Genomic DNA, 14,698 nt, shown 5'->3' with positions numbered 1-14,698 from the left:
TGGCGACGCGTGCAGCTCGTCGAAGGCTCGATAATATAGAAGCATAATGCCTGGCAATACAGCATAGCGGAGGGTTGACGCGTTCACGCTGTCACGTGCCATCGGCGTCCTAAAGGCTATTGACTGCTACACTGAATCACTCCTCTCTCTGTACACGAACAATCGTCCTCCCCTTATTTATATACACTCGTGGCGGATCGCTCGAAAATTCCTCTCTTGAAAACGAAAACCTCCTCTCTCGGTGACTCATCTCTAACATGCGATAGACGAAAAAATACTCGAAAATGAATATTAGATCCAACGATTCTTTATGGAAAGGAAAAATTAAACGAAACCGCTTTCTTTCACATAACTTTTATGTCCATTTATAAGAAAGAGAGAGAGAAGGAGAGAGATTCGTAGAGGAGGGGGAGCGTAATGGATGCAAACTTGAATCTAATACGCGGTTTTTCATTTTTTTCCATTCGCCCCATCCTTCGGATCACGCCTATCCGCTCGCCGTTTTGCCAGTTAACGAATACACGCGTGAAACAGGATGGAATAAAGAAGATGGGGGATAGAGGGGTGGAGGGGGAGCATAGAGGAGGCAGTGAACTGACGCAGGTTCGATACGCAGACGCAATTGATGGATGATCCACGTCGAAACGTCTAGTGGTCTCTTTCCAGTGGTTGATGAAACGGGCGAGTTGCGCTTGCACGCACGCACACTCACGCACGCAGGATCGAAGGGGTGGCGGAGAACGGAAACGGCGGCGCGGAATGATTATATCGCGATGCAGGCACGTAGCGACAGGGCTTACCGACCTGTCTGTACCGCGATTCACTTCCACCCTTCTAATCAAGCTCCGGGGGTTACAAATTAATTTATCTTTGATAACTCGTCCCGTATCGATACAGAGAGAGAGAGAGAGAGAGAGACCTCCTGCCTCCCTTAACGTGTTGATAAATATCGAATGAAATTTCAGTAGCTTCGGAGCTCGAGTTGAATACGGAATGCATCACGTATGAGGCGATGCGATCCCCTTTGGAATAGGAACGAAGATATTTTCTACGAATTTATTGGGACGACAACTCGAAGGATGGACAATATACATATTGTTCTAATTCTTCGTTTCTCTTTCAGAAAAGACGCGCCATCGAGAAGAGTGCACAGAGAAGAATTTCGATTGTAGCGAGTTCGAGTGTCGTGTAATTTATAATGAAATTTCGTCCGTCTGTGTGGAAAATTGCTCGAGTAAGTCGTTAATCAGTCATTAAGGGGGAGTGCAAAGCATTCACCAATTTCTACAAAACGGATTTGTAGAAATTGTCGAGTATTCGGGCGGTGTTGCGACAGAGAAACTGCTCTCCGTTTAAATTCATAGCTGTGCGATTTCCGCGCGTTTGCCTAAATTACGAAGGATAAAGCCGAGAATAATCGTAATAATAATAAAGTGGAGGTAAGAATCTCGGAAACGGTTAAACGATCGCCGAGGGAATTCTGGAACGAGGATTATTCGTTTGTTTTAAAACGTAAATATTCGATTCGATTTTTTCAAACTTTTTTCCTTAAAATTTTTCTTACCTTCTCTGGCGAGAGAGCAAAATAAGAGCGATGAATTTATTCGCGATTAACAAAAACGTTCTTGGAAGTATCGAGTCGCGGGAGCGTGGTGCATAGTTTGCACGGTGGGCCAAGATACGAATGAATTATGGTCGACAATGTGGCCTCGGTACACGCTGATGAATTACGACGTCGAAGCTGCCGCTCGCCCTGAATATATACACGCGGCTAATGACGACGAAATTTACACAGTGCGCGATGATCGACTCCATTATGAATGCGTTCGATTCGTGCGCGCACCGCGATAACGGGGATCCAACCCATCCTCCGAACATTCTCCGAATGCCTCGCGCGTCCTCCCCTCGTTTACGAAATTCTACTTCCTCTCCACTTTTCGTTTCGATCCTTCTTCCCCTCCCTCTTCGCCCTTCGTGAATGATGGTTTTTGAATATTATAGATTTTCGATTTGGAGCACGAGGAATTTTGTATAAATTGTGGGATGCGGCCAGGTGCTATTTACATCGTTAGCACACGCATCCTTATCCGATAATGTGCTTGGGAATGATGTACGAGTAATATCGAATAACGCGAAAATCAACGAAGGATTAAAATCCTAATAAAGGAAAAGAAGAAAAGGTTCTCTCATTCCTAATTCGTTTAAAAAAAAATCTGTATATAATAACGACAAGTAAAAGTGATTAAAGTCCGTGGCCGATGGACCCCGAACAGGGGTTCACGCGCCTCACGCCAAGGCTTAACTGCGATAACCGCGATAACTACGAATCCATCCATTTCGCAAATTCGCGCGTGTTGATCATTTTCAATTCCCGTCAAAACTTTCGCGCGGCAAAACTTCCCGAGAGTCCACGCAGATCCGATAAATTCCAATTACGCGGTTCTCCAATTACGTCGATTCATCGATTCTTTTTTTTCTCTCTCTCTCCCCCTCGACTTCAAATCCCATCGGATCCCTGCCCCTCTCGCCCCAGCGGAAAGAATCTTCGAAACATCGTAGCCAGCCCGAGGCATTGTACGGGAGAGCATTTTTCTTTTTTTTTTTCCTTTTTTTTTTACGTCCAGGGTCGTTTAGAAAACGCGCATTAACGCGGTGGAACCGGTGGAGGCAAAGTCTCCGATGCATTTCCCCGGGACAATTTCGATATTATGAAATATCGGCGGGGATCGTCTATCAAGCTTGATTAGCGGCGCGAAACGATGCAGCTGCGATCGTGCGGACGGGTAGAAAACGACGAGCACGAAACGACGAGCACCGGCGACGATCTCGAGCGCATAGAGGCTGCATAAATGCGTCGCCCCGGTCGCGGCACGCGATACTTGGATACTTGGGGAGGGGAAAGGGGGAGGAGAGGTTGGGGGCGCATCTATTACGGGGAAGCCGCGTCATGCTCGATTCTAGTTTATCGGGAATTTCTAAAGGCGGTATCTTGGTGCCTCGACATGACCGCATTTCGCGTCAACGGTGAACGATACGTCTCTCTCTGTCTCTGCTTTTCCCTCCTTGTTTTTCCGCTCGATGAAAAAAGAAGAAAACACGAGATGCGAGGTTAATTGGTGTTAATACCGGTTCTTCTTATTTCTTATTTTCTCTTTCGTTTTCTATATTCAATTTTTTTCTCCGTTTTTCGGTTTGTGGACTTTTTTCCCTCGCTCTGTATTTTGTTTTTTCCAACCAACCGCCACCACCCTCTCCTCCCTTCTTCTTTTATTCGTTTCAGCGGATTTCGAGTATTGATTTTTGTCGTCTGCATTCGAGGGAAAAATGAGGGTGAAATATTGGGCAGGGCGGGATGGAATGCATGGAACGTTGGAAGAATTGAAGGGTTAGTTGGAGTTATTGGCCCAAGGGGGGGGAGGGTGGGTTATTTCGATCTTTATCCCTTCGTTTGTTATCGGCCGATGCTCGCGTCGAATCTGTTTTGCTAAATAGCACTGATCGAGGAAAATTGGAAGTCCGTTATAGAATTTGAAGCGCGGTACGATGACCTAATGAAGGGTCGCTAAAGCTGGTTTCGAATATTTTATTTCGTCGAAATATCGGTCAAAAAGGGGAGGGATATTTTTGAAAGATTAATTTTTGAATGCAACACACACGGAAACTTTGTATGTATCTATTCCTCTACTTTGATCGATTATTTATTAGTGCATTTAAAAAAGAAAAACTATTATCGTTCCGCTTCCGCTTCTGGTTTGGAAGCAGCTCGATTCGAAAAATTAAGGAACAATTCGGACGAAACTCGGTGCATCCGCCATTCCACCCTGTGAAAACGTATCGAAAGAGGAAGTATCGTGAGCAGGAAATTAAGACGGTGAGAGAAGAACTCGAAATAGAGCACTCTAATTATTTCCTTATTCGCGAGAACCTCGTTTCAACCTTTCCTCAGTTTCCTCCATTTTCCCCCATCGACGACGTCACGTTCGACGAGAAAACTACGAGCCCTCGGAATCGACCAACAGAGACGAAGGAAACAGTGAAGAAGAAAGAAAGAAAGAGAGAGAGAGAGAAAAGAAAAGAGCAAGGATAAAACAAAAAGGCGCGGAAACACGATTAGAAGGAAAGCAGGACGTGGAGAGAGATGGGATAGGAATCAAAAAGTCGGGAGCCGTGCGTTCTTCATCTGGGCGAATCAGGATTTTCTTTGAGTTCAACCAACCCGACCAAACTGGTACGATCCCTTCTCCCTCCTCCTCTCACTTTTTCTCTCTCGATTCCCGCGATGAATTTCGTTCTAGACCCACTTAAAGCCTCGAGTTCATGCAGATTCCCCCCGCCCCTCCCCCGTTTCTCTTTCACCCTGGCCAGCTTCTTCGGCTTTTTAACTTACAACTCCCGCTTTTCTTTTTTTTTTTTTTTCTTTGCAAGCGCGTGTTTCAAACGATGAAACGAGTCGGTTCCGAGCACGGAACGAAGAGAAAGGAAGGGGTGAAAAGCGCAAAAAAGGTTAAATCGGATTTGGTCCTCGAGATCTCGACATCCGCGGATGAAAAGCGCGCCCGGTTTAAATGCACACTCGGTCACACATAATGAACCGATTCTCGATCTTTGAGAGAGACAGAGAGAGACTCTTCCATTCATTCCACGAATCGTTTCTACGATAATGATCGCGTATATATATATATGCACACGTATGATAAACAGATTAATCTGGATCGAAGCAAGAGCGGATATACCTCCCCCCTTCTCGTGAATAACGTTAATTCACGGGCTAATAACTCGCCGGCTAATTCTATTTCGACCTATGGTATATGAATATTCAGCGAGCGTGACGAAGCGTGGCAAAGCGGGGGGGAGAGGTAGAAAATAAGTGTGACCGAAATAAAAAAAAAGGCGCATTTGAGGGGAAACGATCGTCGATTCGATCTCGTTATCGAGTCAGACTCTCGACCTATTACATGCAAATAAGTCACCGATCTCTCTCCCTCTTCCTCCCTCTCTCTCTCTGTCTCTGGTATCCGCCTTTGCACCGGCTCCATCTTCAACCACCCCTTCCACCGTCACGATTCCAGTGATCACGATCGGTCCCTATCCGTCCGTCCCCCTCAAAGCCCGAGCTTCCTCTTAATTACAGTTGTACTCGAGTCAATCTCGATGGTAATTAACCCATTCGCGCAAATCGTCGGCTTGCAGAAATACCCCCAGACTATCGGTATTACGTGATATTTTGGATCGGTTCAGGGCTGACCGATCGCGTGCACGGAAAGCGGCAGGGAAAGACGATGGAAGGGAGGGAGGGAGGGAAGTTGTGGAGAGAGGGAGGGGAGGTCGCGCGAGAAAAATCCGTAACCCGCTTACGACCGCCGATGAATATTGACGCAGCACCACCGATCCGCGTTAATTTGCATGGGGAACGCGTTAATTTGAAATTGAAATCAGCCGGAGAAATTGCTTAACATTTCGCGTCCCCCGCGTTAGGGGGATCGGCCGCAGCTATTGTCCGATCTCCGTGTAACTGCAAATTACCCGATCCGACACGCGTCCTTTTTTGCATTCCCTTCTCTTTCTCTTTTTCTTCTTCTCTTTCTTTCTTTTTTTTTTAATATCGAAGGATACGCGGGTTTCGAAGCGTTCTCATCATCTGTCAATCATACATACACTTGTGAATTTTCATCGTGGACGAAAAGAGTAATTTTAAGATCATCTTTTCTTCGAGTGCGTCCATGGCCATTTTTTCCAGTGAATGGTACTTTGTTTTCTCTCGATGAAAATCTAAGATGATTGATTCGTTTAATTCGGTCGCATGGAATAGCATTCTTGTAACTTTTCTTTGACAATAATTGGATTAGAGAAAATTCTTAAAATATTCTGCCTGTCATGGATGAATCGTATACAAGTTTTGGATTTCATAGGTTTGAGCGTGTTACATTAAGAGTGAAAAAAAACTCGGGAAAAAAAGGAGAGAGGGAAAGGGAGCGGCAAATTTAATGGTACAAACGACTCTTTACGGCTGTTCCCCTCTTTTTCTTTATGCTATCCTATAAGGGGATGAAAACAGTAGCCGGCGTTAACGTATCGCGGCCATAATCGTTCGAAAGTTTTAAGTAATCGTCTATGAATGTAACGCCGTACCCGTCCCCCCATTATCTTAAATATCCAGCAACTCGTCCTCCATCCTCTCTCTTCTCCCCTTCCAAAGATTCGTTTTCAATTTTATTCAACCCCGAAGAGGGTCGAGAGAAAAGAAAGGAGTGGGAAAAGTGGGAAGGAAAAAAAAAAGAGAGAAGAATAGAAAAATGGGAGAGAAAGAGAGAGAGAGAAAAAAGGAAACGGAGAAGAAGAACACCGCTAAATCATGGAAATTACGTATTTGCGCCGGGATACGTTTAAATTAAAAACTCGTTTTAAAGCTTGCACGCAATGCGCCCGTTGATTTATTTAACCGTACTTAGTGGAAACTTTCTCTACCGGCCCCGGAGGGCACGCGTTGTTCCTCGAGAATATCCCTCCTCAAGGCTCTGATGTTGGATGTCGGCAACCTCCGAAGACGCGTGGAAACGAGGGAATCTTTCATAACTGACGAAACGAATTTAATGGAAAAGAAGAAGGAGAAGGAAAGGGAAGAAGGAAAGGAGGGAAAAAGGATGGACGAGAGAAAGGAAAAGAAAGAGAAATATAGGTACACACGCACATACACGAGTGTATGAAGCGCGTGGAATCGAGTTTCGTTCTTGTTTCGCCGAAGGGTGAGGGAATTTCTCGCGCCACGGGATTACGAGAGGAGCCACTTTGCATCTGAAAATTTTGATTATTCGTTCTCGAAAATTAGGCGCGCAAATTTGAATTTCGTAGAGTGAAAGTGGCACAACGGGACGGAGCTTCTTTCTCGCGCAGAGAAAGGGGTGGCTATCAATATTGCGCGAATATTGAGGATTGGAAATATTGCTGTGGACAAAAAGGCAATTTCTTCCACTTCCTTAATACAAATAATAATTATACAAATAATAATATCTGGTATTTCGAATTTTATAATCACATTAATACAAATTTTTGTCAAAAGTTTATTGAACGAATTAAAAGTAGATATAAAATGATATACTTGAGAAATATATAGGAAGGAGGATAAAGAAGATTATACGAGCTTTATAAAAATTTGATCTCAAAGAAACAAGAAAACAAAGAAGAGTTCGATCCAAGATTGAGAAAAAGATTCGTTAAATCGTGTAAATTCGTTCGCGTGCCAAAGCGCGCAAGTGGCGTTGCACGGAGACCTATACATAATGCATGCAGTATCAAGACTCTTCTGCTCGTTTCACGATCGCCAAAGTCTTACTATCCTGCTCGATAAAATTTTACTCTTTCGTGTTACTCTTCTTTCTTCAACAGCGCGAGGATTTTCACGCGAGAGTGAAAGAGAAAGAGAACGTTGGAACAATGAAAAGCGGAAAAGGAATGAAAAGGAATAAGAAAGAGGATCGATGCAGGAGGGGAAGGTGGCGTGGAAAACTTGGGAAGACGAATAGCTCTCGTCCCTTAGCGGAGGGGGGAGGAGAGAGAGACGACGACGGTTGTAACGGTTTAAGAATTGCGACGATCGAGGAATTTTCATTACCTTTCAAAAGAACTCGCTAATTTCGCATCGGGTTGAAGAGAATCGAAATTGGTAAAAAAACGATCCCTCCGCTCTCTTTGCTTTAAGATCAGGGTATGTATTCCAAGGAATTATCCGGAGCGAAAGGATCTATTCAGATTTTTCTCTATCCGGACAATCTCGCGGAAAAGACGGCTTTCTAAAATACTCCTTCTCTCCCCGTTAAAATTCTATGAAACAGAATTGAAAAGGTTGTAACCGCTGTGTGTGTGCTATGATAGAAAATTTATAAGCTCGTAAACGGGGTATTCGTATTAATCTTTTAATTTTTCCTATACGGCCGAAGAATTATGGCTCGAAGGGGGATATTCGATTACCTTATGGATCATTATATTTACAAAAATACGATATCCATTCTAAAATTTTCATTCATCGTTAAAAAATAGGCCCACAGTAATTTCATTTGTTATAATTTTTCTTGTGTTATGAAGAGGAAAGGATCTATCATTTTGAATAATTCGCTAAGAAATTGGGTCGTTCGTGAACACAACTATAAATTATAAACTTTTTGTTGCAGTTACGAAGAGGAATGTCCATCATCTACCACTTTGAACCACTTTGGATTCGTGAGCTTGTATCGTAACTATCAACTCGTATCTATATCACGATCCATGAATGATCGTATGAATGCGTAGCTAGCTGTCCAATAGCCCCATAGAGAATGATCCATGACGAGCACGGCATCCGTCTTAATCAACCGGCAAGTTTTCGAGAGGCTTAATGAAGCGGAAGCTATCCTTTTGACGCACCGAGTTATTAGACAAACCTCCTGTTTCAAGATTATCTCCTACAAGCTTTGAAAAGGAAGAATCCGTGCGGTTCCCACCCTCAAAACCGAGCAATAATTACGCGATATCGCGCTCATTTCCTCTCCCCTCTCTCTGTCTGTCTTTCACGCCGAAAAGGAACAGGATCCGGAGAAACTTTGCAATTATCGCGACATCCGTGATCTCGCGAAATAATCAGAGAGAGAAAGGAAGTCGTCATTTCACTCTGGAATGGAAAATTATTTCTCTAAAAAGATACGAACAAGACGGGGTGTTTTCTTAAATTAAGGGGAGGAATCTGAGAGATGATTGGCGAGGAAGAATTGGTGGAGATTATTGGTAGAGATTGATTTTTGAACGATAAACTTAAGATCCACGTCCCGTGGATGCTCGTATTTCCAGGAGGGGCGGAATTTACGGCCCTCGAGGACGTAACGTCCTCGAGAGAGAGGGTAGCGAAGGGCAAGGCTCAATTCGTCTCCCGGCCATTGCCGTTTCACTCGACCCATTATTAAGGGGAATATTATTTTATTTCGCCTTTTTCCGTCATCAACCGTATCCAGAATCGCCCCGTTCAAGCGTCAGATACGGCGAGACTCGTTAACGACCGGTTGGGAAAAGATAAGCCTCCCTTTTCTATTAACACGTACCGAGTTGTTCCAGGAAATTTAACGATTGCGAATATTTGCTAAAACAGTCTCCCTCTCCTGAGTTTTTACTCTCTCTCACACACACACATACGTAATTCGAATTAATACACCGATAAACTTACCCCTTCTCTCTCCACTTTTCCCTTTCCTTTCGTCGAGGTTTTCCGTCACGCAAAGATTTTTCCAGAAGCGAAATCTCGACCAGAAGCGAGAAAAAGGAAAGAAAGGGAGACTCGGAACAGTCTCTCTGTATCTCTCATAAAAAAGAAAAAAACAAAAAAAAGGGAAACGTATTATCTACCCTCCATTGTCCCCGGAGCCGCAGTTTTATTTATTCAGAAACGAAGCAGGTTAACTCGGACAATATCTCCCCCCGGTTAACGACGCGATAATTAATATCGAGTTAAGGACAATGGCGGGGTCCCCAAGTGGCGGTGAATATGATCGAAAAGAACAATGGGGAGGCGAATTTCACGCGGCGGGGGAGCGTGCCACGAATGGAATACCGAATGAATCCGCGCGGATAGGTTGGACGCGGAAGAAAGAGAGGGAGAGGGTTGATCGACGACGACACCGTGGTGTCGAGGTTACGTCCCAACCCTTGAAGAGGGGTGAGAACTTGGGAGATTTACCGGGGCCGCTTAAGAGGGCCGGCCGGCCGACCCGGCTACCTTCAAATTAGTTACATCCACGCGAGAAGATAGATTAAATATTCATTTATCGCGGCCGGGGAAGAACCCTTGTCCTCGAGGAACAGGGGGGAGGGGAGATATTCCTCCTCTTCCTCTTTTTCCATCCGCGCGCGCTCGACCGACAGTTATATTCGTGCGTGCGTGGTTTATTGGCCATAACTCCGGCGCAGCTACAAACGGCGGCTATACACAACCCCTTTCCACTCACCCTTTTTACGCGCGCACGCGAGTATACAGGGTGTTTGAGGAAAAGGATAGTTGAAGGGGATTATACGAGCGGCGATGTAAAATTTCTTTGTCCACGAATGTTGCAAAATCTCCTTAGATTCATCGATCTTGAGTTAATTTCGAATTATTATATTCGATAATAAAAAGAATGGAATTACGTTTTTCTGAAATTTTGCACACTCTGTATAAGAGAAGAGACGCAGCCCCCATTATTTCATGCGTAGCGAGCAATGCGTAGTATGTAATGCAATTACGCTCCTCCTGTTGTAATCATATCGTTTTTACAGCAATTACGAACGAGCCCTTTACACGGTTATACCACTTATGCCAACCGGCATTATTCTCTCGTTTCGCCCCTTAATGCGCTCTATCCGCACGACACCTGGATACGATTAGACCGTCTGGTCTATCTTGATTGTTAATCCTGGAGGGGAAAAATTAGAAATGGAATATGATGGTTGAACGAATAGAATAAGTCAATCATTTGTTGGTTATTTGTCAGACAAGGAGAACGAGAGAGGATATTAGCTCGTTGAAAAAGTAACCAGTTGACAATTTCGAATAAAGTTACTTCGATTAATTATTTATTCGCTTTTCCTCGTTAGTTAATCTCGATCAGTACAATTATTCGATATTGTTTTTGAAGAATAGATTATTGAAGTAATTTATCCAAAGTTTATTCGTAGCTTCAACTATTAAATTTTCTCCATCGCTGGGGATACAGTCGTAGTTAAATGAGTAGTGTAAGTCGGTCGTTTGTCAGGCGAGTAACACGGGTCAGTTTATCCATCCGATAAATATTGTGGATCAATCATTTGTCGTCGGACTAAGGCAATCGGTAGAAAGGAGGCTTTTACGGCCGGACAAATGGTAAAGCTGCGTTACTATTATCAAACAAGTATAGATCAGTCATTTGTCAGGCAAGTGGAATAAGTCAATTAATAGAACGTCGGAGGAATACAGTGCATCGTTATGATCGTAATATACAAGGATTGTCTCCGGATTAAACGATCAAACTGTGCACGAGAATATATTCTACGAGTGAAAATAAGAAAAAGATATCACTTTGATGATTTATTGTTCAAAACGTGACGAGAATTTTAATAAGTAATTACTCGAAGTAACTTCATTCCAAATTTTTAACTTCAAAATCACTTCGATTCACGGATTAAATATCCAACTCTGTCTGCGAGGAATAGCGATGAAGTTCAAACGTCAATTAGCGGCAAGAATCAGAACAGGAAGGATTAACAGCGCATTTCACTTCCGCGCTTCCAGAGCAGAAGATAAAGATGAAATTGGAGGGGGAGTGATAAATTCAATTTCCCTTTGGAAATGGAAACGTAAACTTCCTTTTCGTGGTAATAAAGCGTGATAATAAAACAGGTTTGCGGAAGACCTATGTTTCGATCTATGTTCTTTTCTTATTTTTACTCGCACAAGTATCGATCGGCCTAATCCCATACACGAATAATACTCCAATTCGAGCTCCAATTTTTCCCTTGCAACGTTCAAAGAATCATAGACTCGTAGAAGAATCGTAGAAAACAGAGTTTGCGCCTCTCTCCCTTCTTCCTCCCCCTGAATGCAGGTCAATATCGAACGGTTGATTATCATACACGAGAGGTGTGTACGATGGCACGCGACACTCGAGATCGATCGGGCGTACGCACGGTGTAACGATGGAAGAATGAATGAAACCGACCCTCCCTCCGATTACACGCCGTTAATTACGCCGCGTTCAGCGTTATCGTGGCCGGGCCGAGTGATTAGTGGGAAGAGGGGAAGCGAGGCTCGAACGGAAGGGAAGGAAAGGTGTTGTGGCGCGAGTTTTTCTGAAGGTATCAGCGGGGGGGAATTACACGGTGATGCGTGGATAAATTGCATCCCAGATTAAATTTAGATAGGCGCCGGTGAAATGAAGTTTAATGTTAATTCGTACGCTTGTTATTCGAGCGTAGAGTAATTGGATTTATTTTGTAACTGAACGCATCCTTTAAGATTCTTCGAAATTAATCGATTTCCGATTAATCTAAATTCTCTAAATTCGATATAAAGAAAATAGTTAAAAGTGGTTGAAAAGGGAGGAAAAAGTATCCTTCCTCTTCTCTTCTTTCCTTTCAAATTTCGACGAATCGAGGATCGACGTGAAAATTAGGATCGAATCGGTTAAGCCTTCAACAACGTTGCTCTTCCTTCCTTTCCACGGCATTCCATCCACACTTTCGAACGACACAATTCGTTCAATTTCTCGAATAACAATCTCGAAGGGTTTACGAGTGGATAAGTACAACCATATTTCGTGACATTTCGATGGTTATCAGAATTTTCGCCGATTTATCGCAAATTATCCTTTAACGAACTTTCGCGCGCGCGGAGACGCTCGAGAATAATCACATTCGCGATTTCTTCGTCAATCGAAGTTGCTCGTAATCGAGTTTATCTCGTTATATTCGGGTGGAAGTGTCGCGAATCGGGTGGAAAATAGAGGATTGTTAAAAGGAGGGATAAAATCGACTTTTGGTTTCTCGGATATCTGAAATTTGGAAGACGAAGAATTTTACTTGGGATTTAATTCGTTCTCTCAAAAAAGAAGAATTGTATGATATATAAAGCGACGTTTAAATTTAATTTAATAATTGGAATAATTAATGTGATATTAATTTCGAGCTCTTTTTTATTATGTTTACGAAGCTGAAATCCTATCTTGTGTATTTTATAATTAGAGCCGCAGTGAACGTTTCGTTCTCTCTAAGAGAAGAAAGAATTATAATTGGCGCCAGTTTATTCGCAATTAAAATCGCATTACACAAACGTTTGTGTTCTCTCATCTGATTAATTATTACGGCTTTTGATGCACGAGCGTGCCGATGTTTTGGAAAAATTTACTCCGTCGATCAAATATTCGTTGAAAGGATCATCGTGAAGAGAAAAGTAAATTTTCATTAACTGTGATTATTCTGCAAAAGATCATTGTCACCAGAAGAAAGAAAGTTTTGAAATTTTAAGATAAAATCCGATTATTCAGATGGACGAAAGGGAAAAGATAAATTCGAAAATCATATTCGAATGCATCGAATTGAAAATTCGGAATCGTTTCTCTCGAAAATTAGAAATTTTCTTCTTTTTTTTCTCCCCCTCCGTATCATTAACATTTCTTGACAATTCGAGAATTTCGAATTTCATTCAATCTCCTTCTCAAATTCCTGGATTTAAACATTTCTTTCGCAATTAATTGGCAATCTCTAACGCGTAACATTCTATTTTAAAGATGCCAAGTTTTTCGTTTTCCTTTCGTCGCTCGCGAGGAAAAATTTACTCCAAAATAAAAAGAAGATTCGAAAAGGGATTCGCCTGAGAAGGTGCTTTTTTATAATGGAAAAAAAATTGTAAGAGACGCGAAGGAAAATTTCAAGGTGATAACCAGTCACGTGTGATGCTGGCTCTTTGACCTAAGACCTACACGCCTTGAGCGATTGTTCGAGGAGGCAATCCCCTGTCTTTGTCAATTGCATCTCCTTTTACAAAAGGAGGGGAAAAAGGATTTTGGGATTATTTGAATAATTGATGGGGGAAAATCAAACAGGATTGAAACGGGATAAGACGATAAAGAGAAAAGAATACGGTATAATGCGTTAATACGAATGTAAGTAATTTTTATTACATATTATAATATCAACACGAGAATACAAGCTTAAAATAAGCTACTTTGCAGAGATAAAAAAAAAAAAGAGGGATTCATAATTTTTCGCGCATTTGGAAACGCAGGAGGGAAATATGAATTTTCATTAAAATTATTGTTTTAAAAACTCGAGCGTGGAGATAATTGAGAAGATCGCATTATCTTGTATTTCCCAGAATTCTCTTCTTTTTTTCCTTTTTCGTTTATCCGTAAGAAAAATAAGATTTATCCCCACGCGGGATGATTCTTTCGAACCTTCCATCAATCAACGACAAATCATTGTTCAATTCGATTTCAAATTAAAATTCGAGATATTCTCCTTGGAAATTTCGTTCCCCCAGAATCGAGGATTCCAAATAAACAACGGATAATTTTCTAGCCGAGCATAAATTCATATTTATAATTTCGCGCGTCAATTAATCCCTGGAAGAAGTAGACAAGGGGAGGAGGAGGGAGAGGGGGATTTGATGCATTCCACGCAGTTTCGCCTAACTATCGCGCGTGTAGTTTCGACTATACGCAATTGCGGCCGAAAATTGCACATGCCACGACGTGACGTTTATGAACCGGAAGCCGGAGGACATGGCGGCGGTGCGCGGTATTCATTAACGAGGTTGCGTTTCGCAGTGCAAAGTGGTCGTGGTGTATTTTTTTTTTCTTTTTTTTTTTTTTCCCCCTCCGAAAAATCCTTCACCCGAAAACGATGAAATTAATCGAGCAAACTGGCGTGGAAAAATATTCCTTTCTTCTTTTTTCCTTCTTTGTATTTTCTCTGTAACAATTTTGAAAACGAGTTTACAATCGATCGCGTTTACGATCTATTACGAGGGATCTCTTAACTTTCAATTGGAAAAAATTTCGAAATATATTTCTTCGAATTTCTCGTGATGAATCGTAATGATTAAGGATCGAAATAATATTTTTCCAATCGAAAATGAAAAACACGAATGATGCACGGAATGATCACAATTGAAACTTAAGATCTTACCACGGCAATAAGTGGAATAATAAATCTTGAGTTGACTTCCCAT

The 14,698-nt window shown here is 42.4% G+C and overlaps 1 protein-coding gene and 1 long non-coding RNA gene across 5 annotated transcripts in view; one reads left to right on the top strand and one right to left on the bottom strand.

Annotated features, from left to right (window-relative positions):
• Nucleotides 1–12,799, top strand: part of LOC100578436 — a 141,990-nt gene extending 129,191 nt beyond the window's left edge. For 2 of the 3 annotated variants that reach the window (XR_003304188.1, XR_410400.3), the window contains one exon: nucleotides 8,166–12,799. This is a non-coding gene — a long non-coding RNA (uncharacterized LOC100578436). Of the gene's footprint in view, nucleotides 1–1,123; nucleotides 1,235–8,165 lie in introns of all 3 variants that reach the window. The other variant, XR_410401.3, reaches the window with a different exon arrangement.
• LOC551772 (zeta-sarcoglycan) overlaps nucleotides 1–14,698 on the bottom strand; it is a 214,760-nt gene that overhangs the window by 107,614 nt on the left and 92,448 nt on the right. The window lies entirely within an intron of this gene.

Source organism: Apis mellifera, linkage group LG2 (assembly GCF_003254395.2).
Source record: "Apis mellifera strain DH4 linkage group LG2, Amel_HAv3.1, whole genome shotgun sequence".
NCBI lineage: Eukaryota > Metazoa > Arthropoda > Insecta > Hymenoptera > Apidae > Apis > Apis mellifera.
This window is presented reverse-complemented; position numbering and strand designations above follow the sequence as displayed.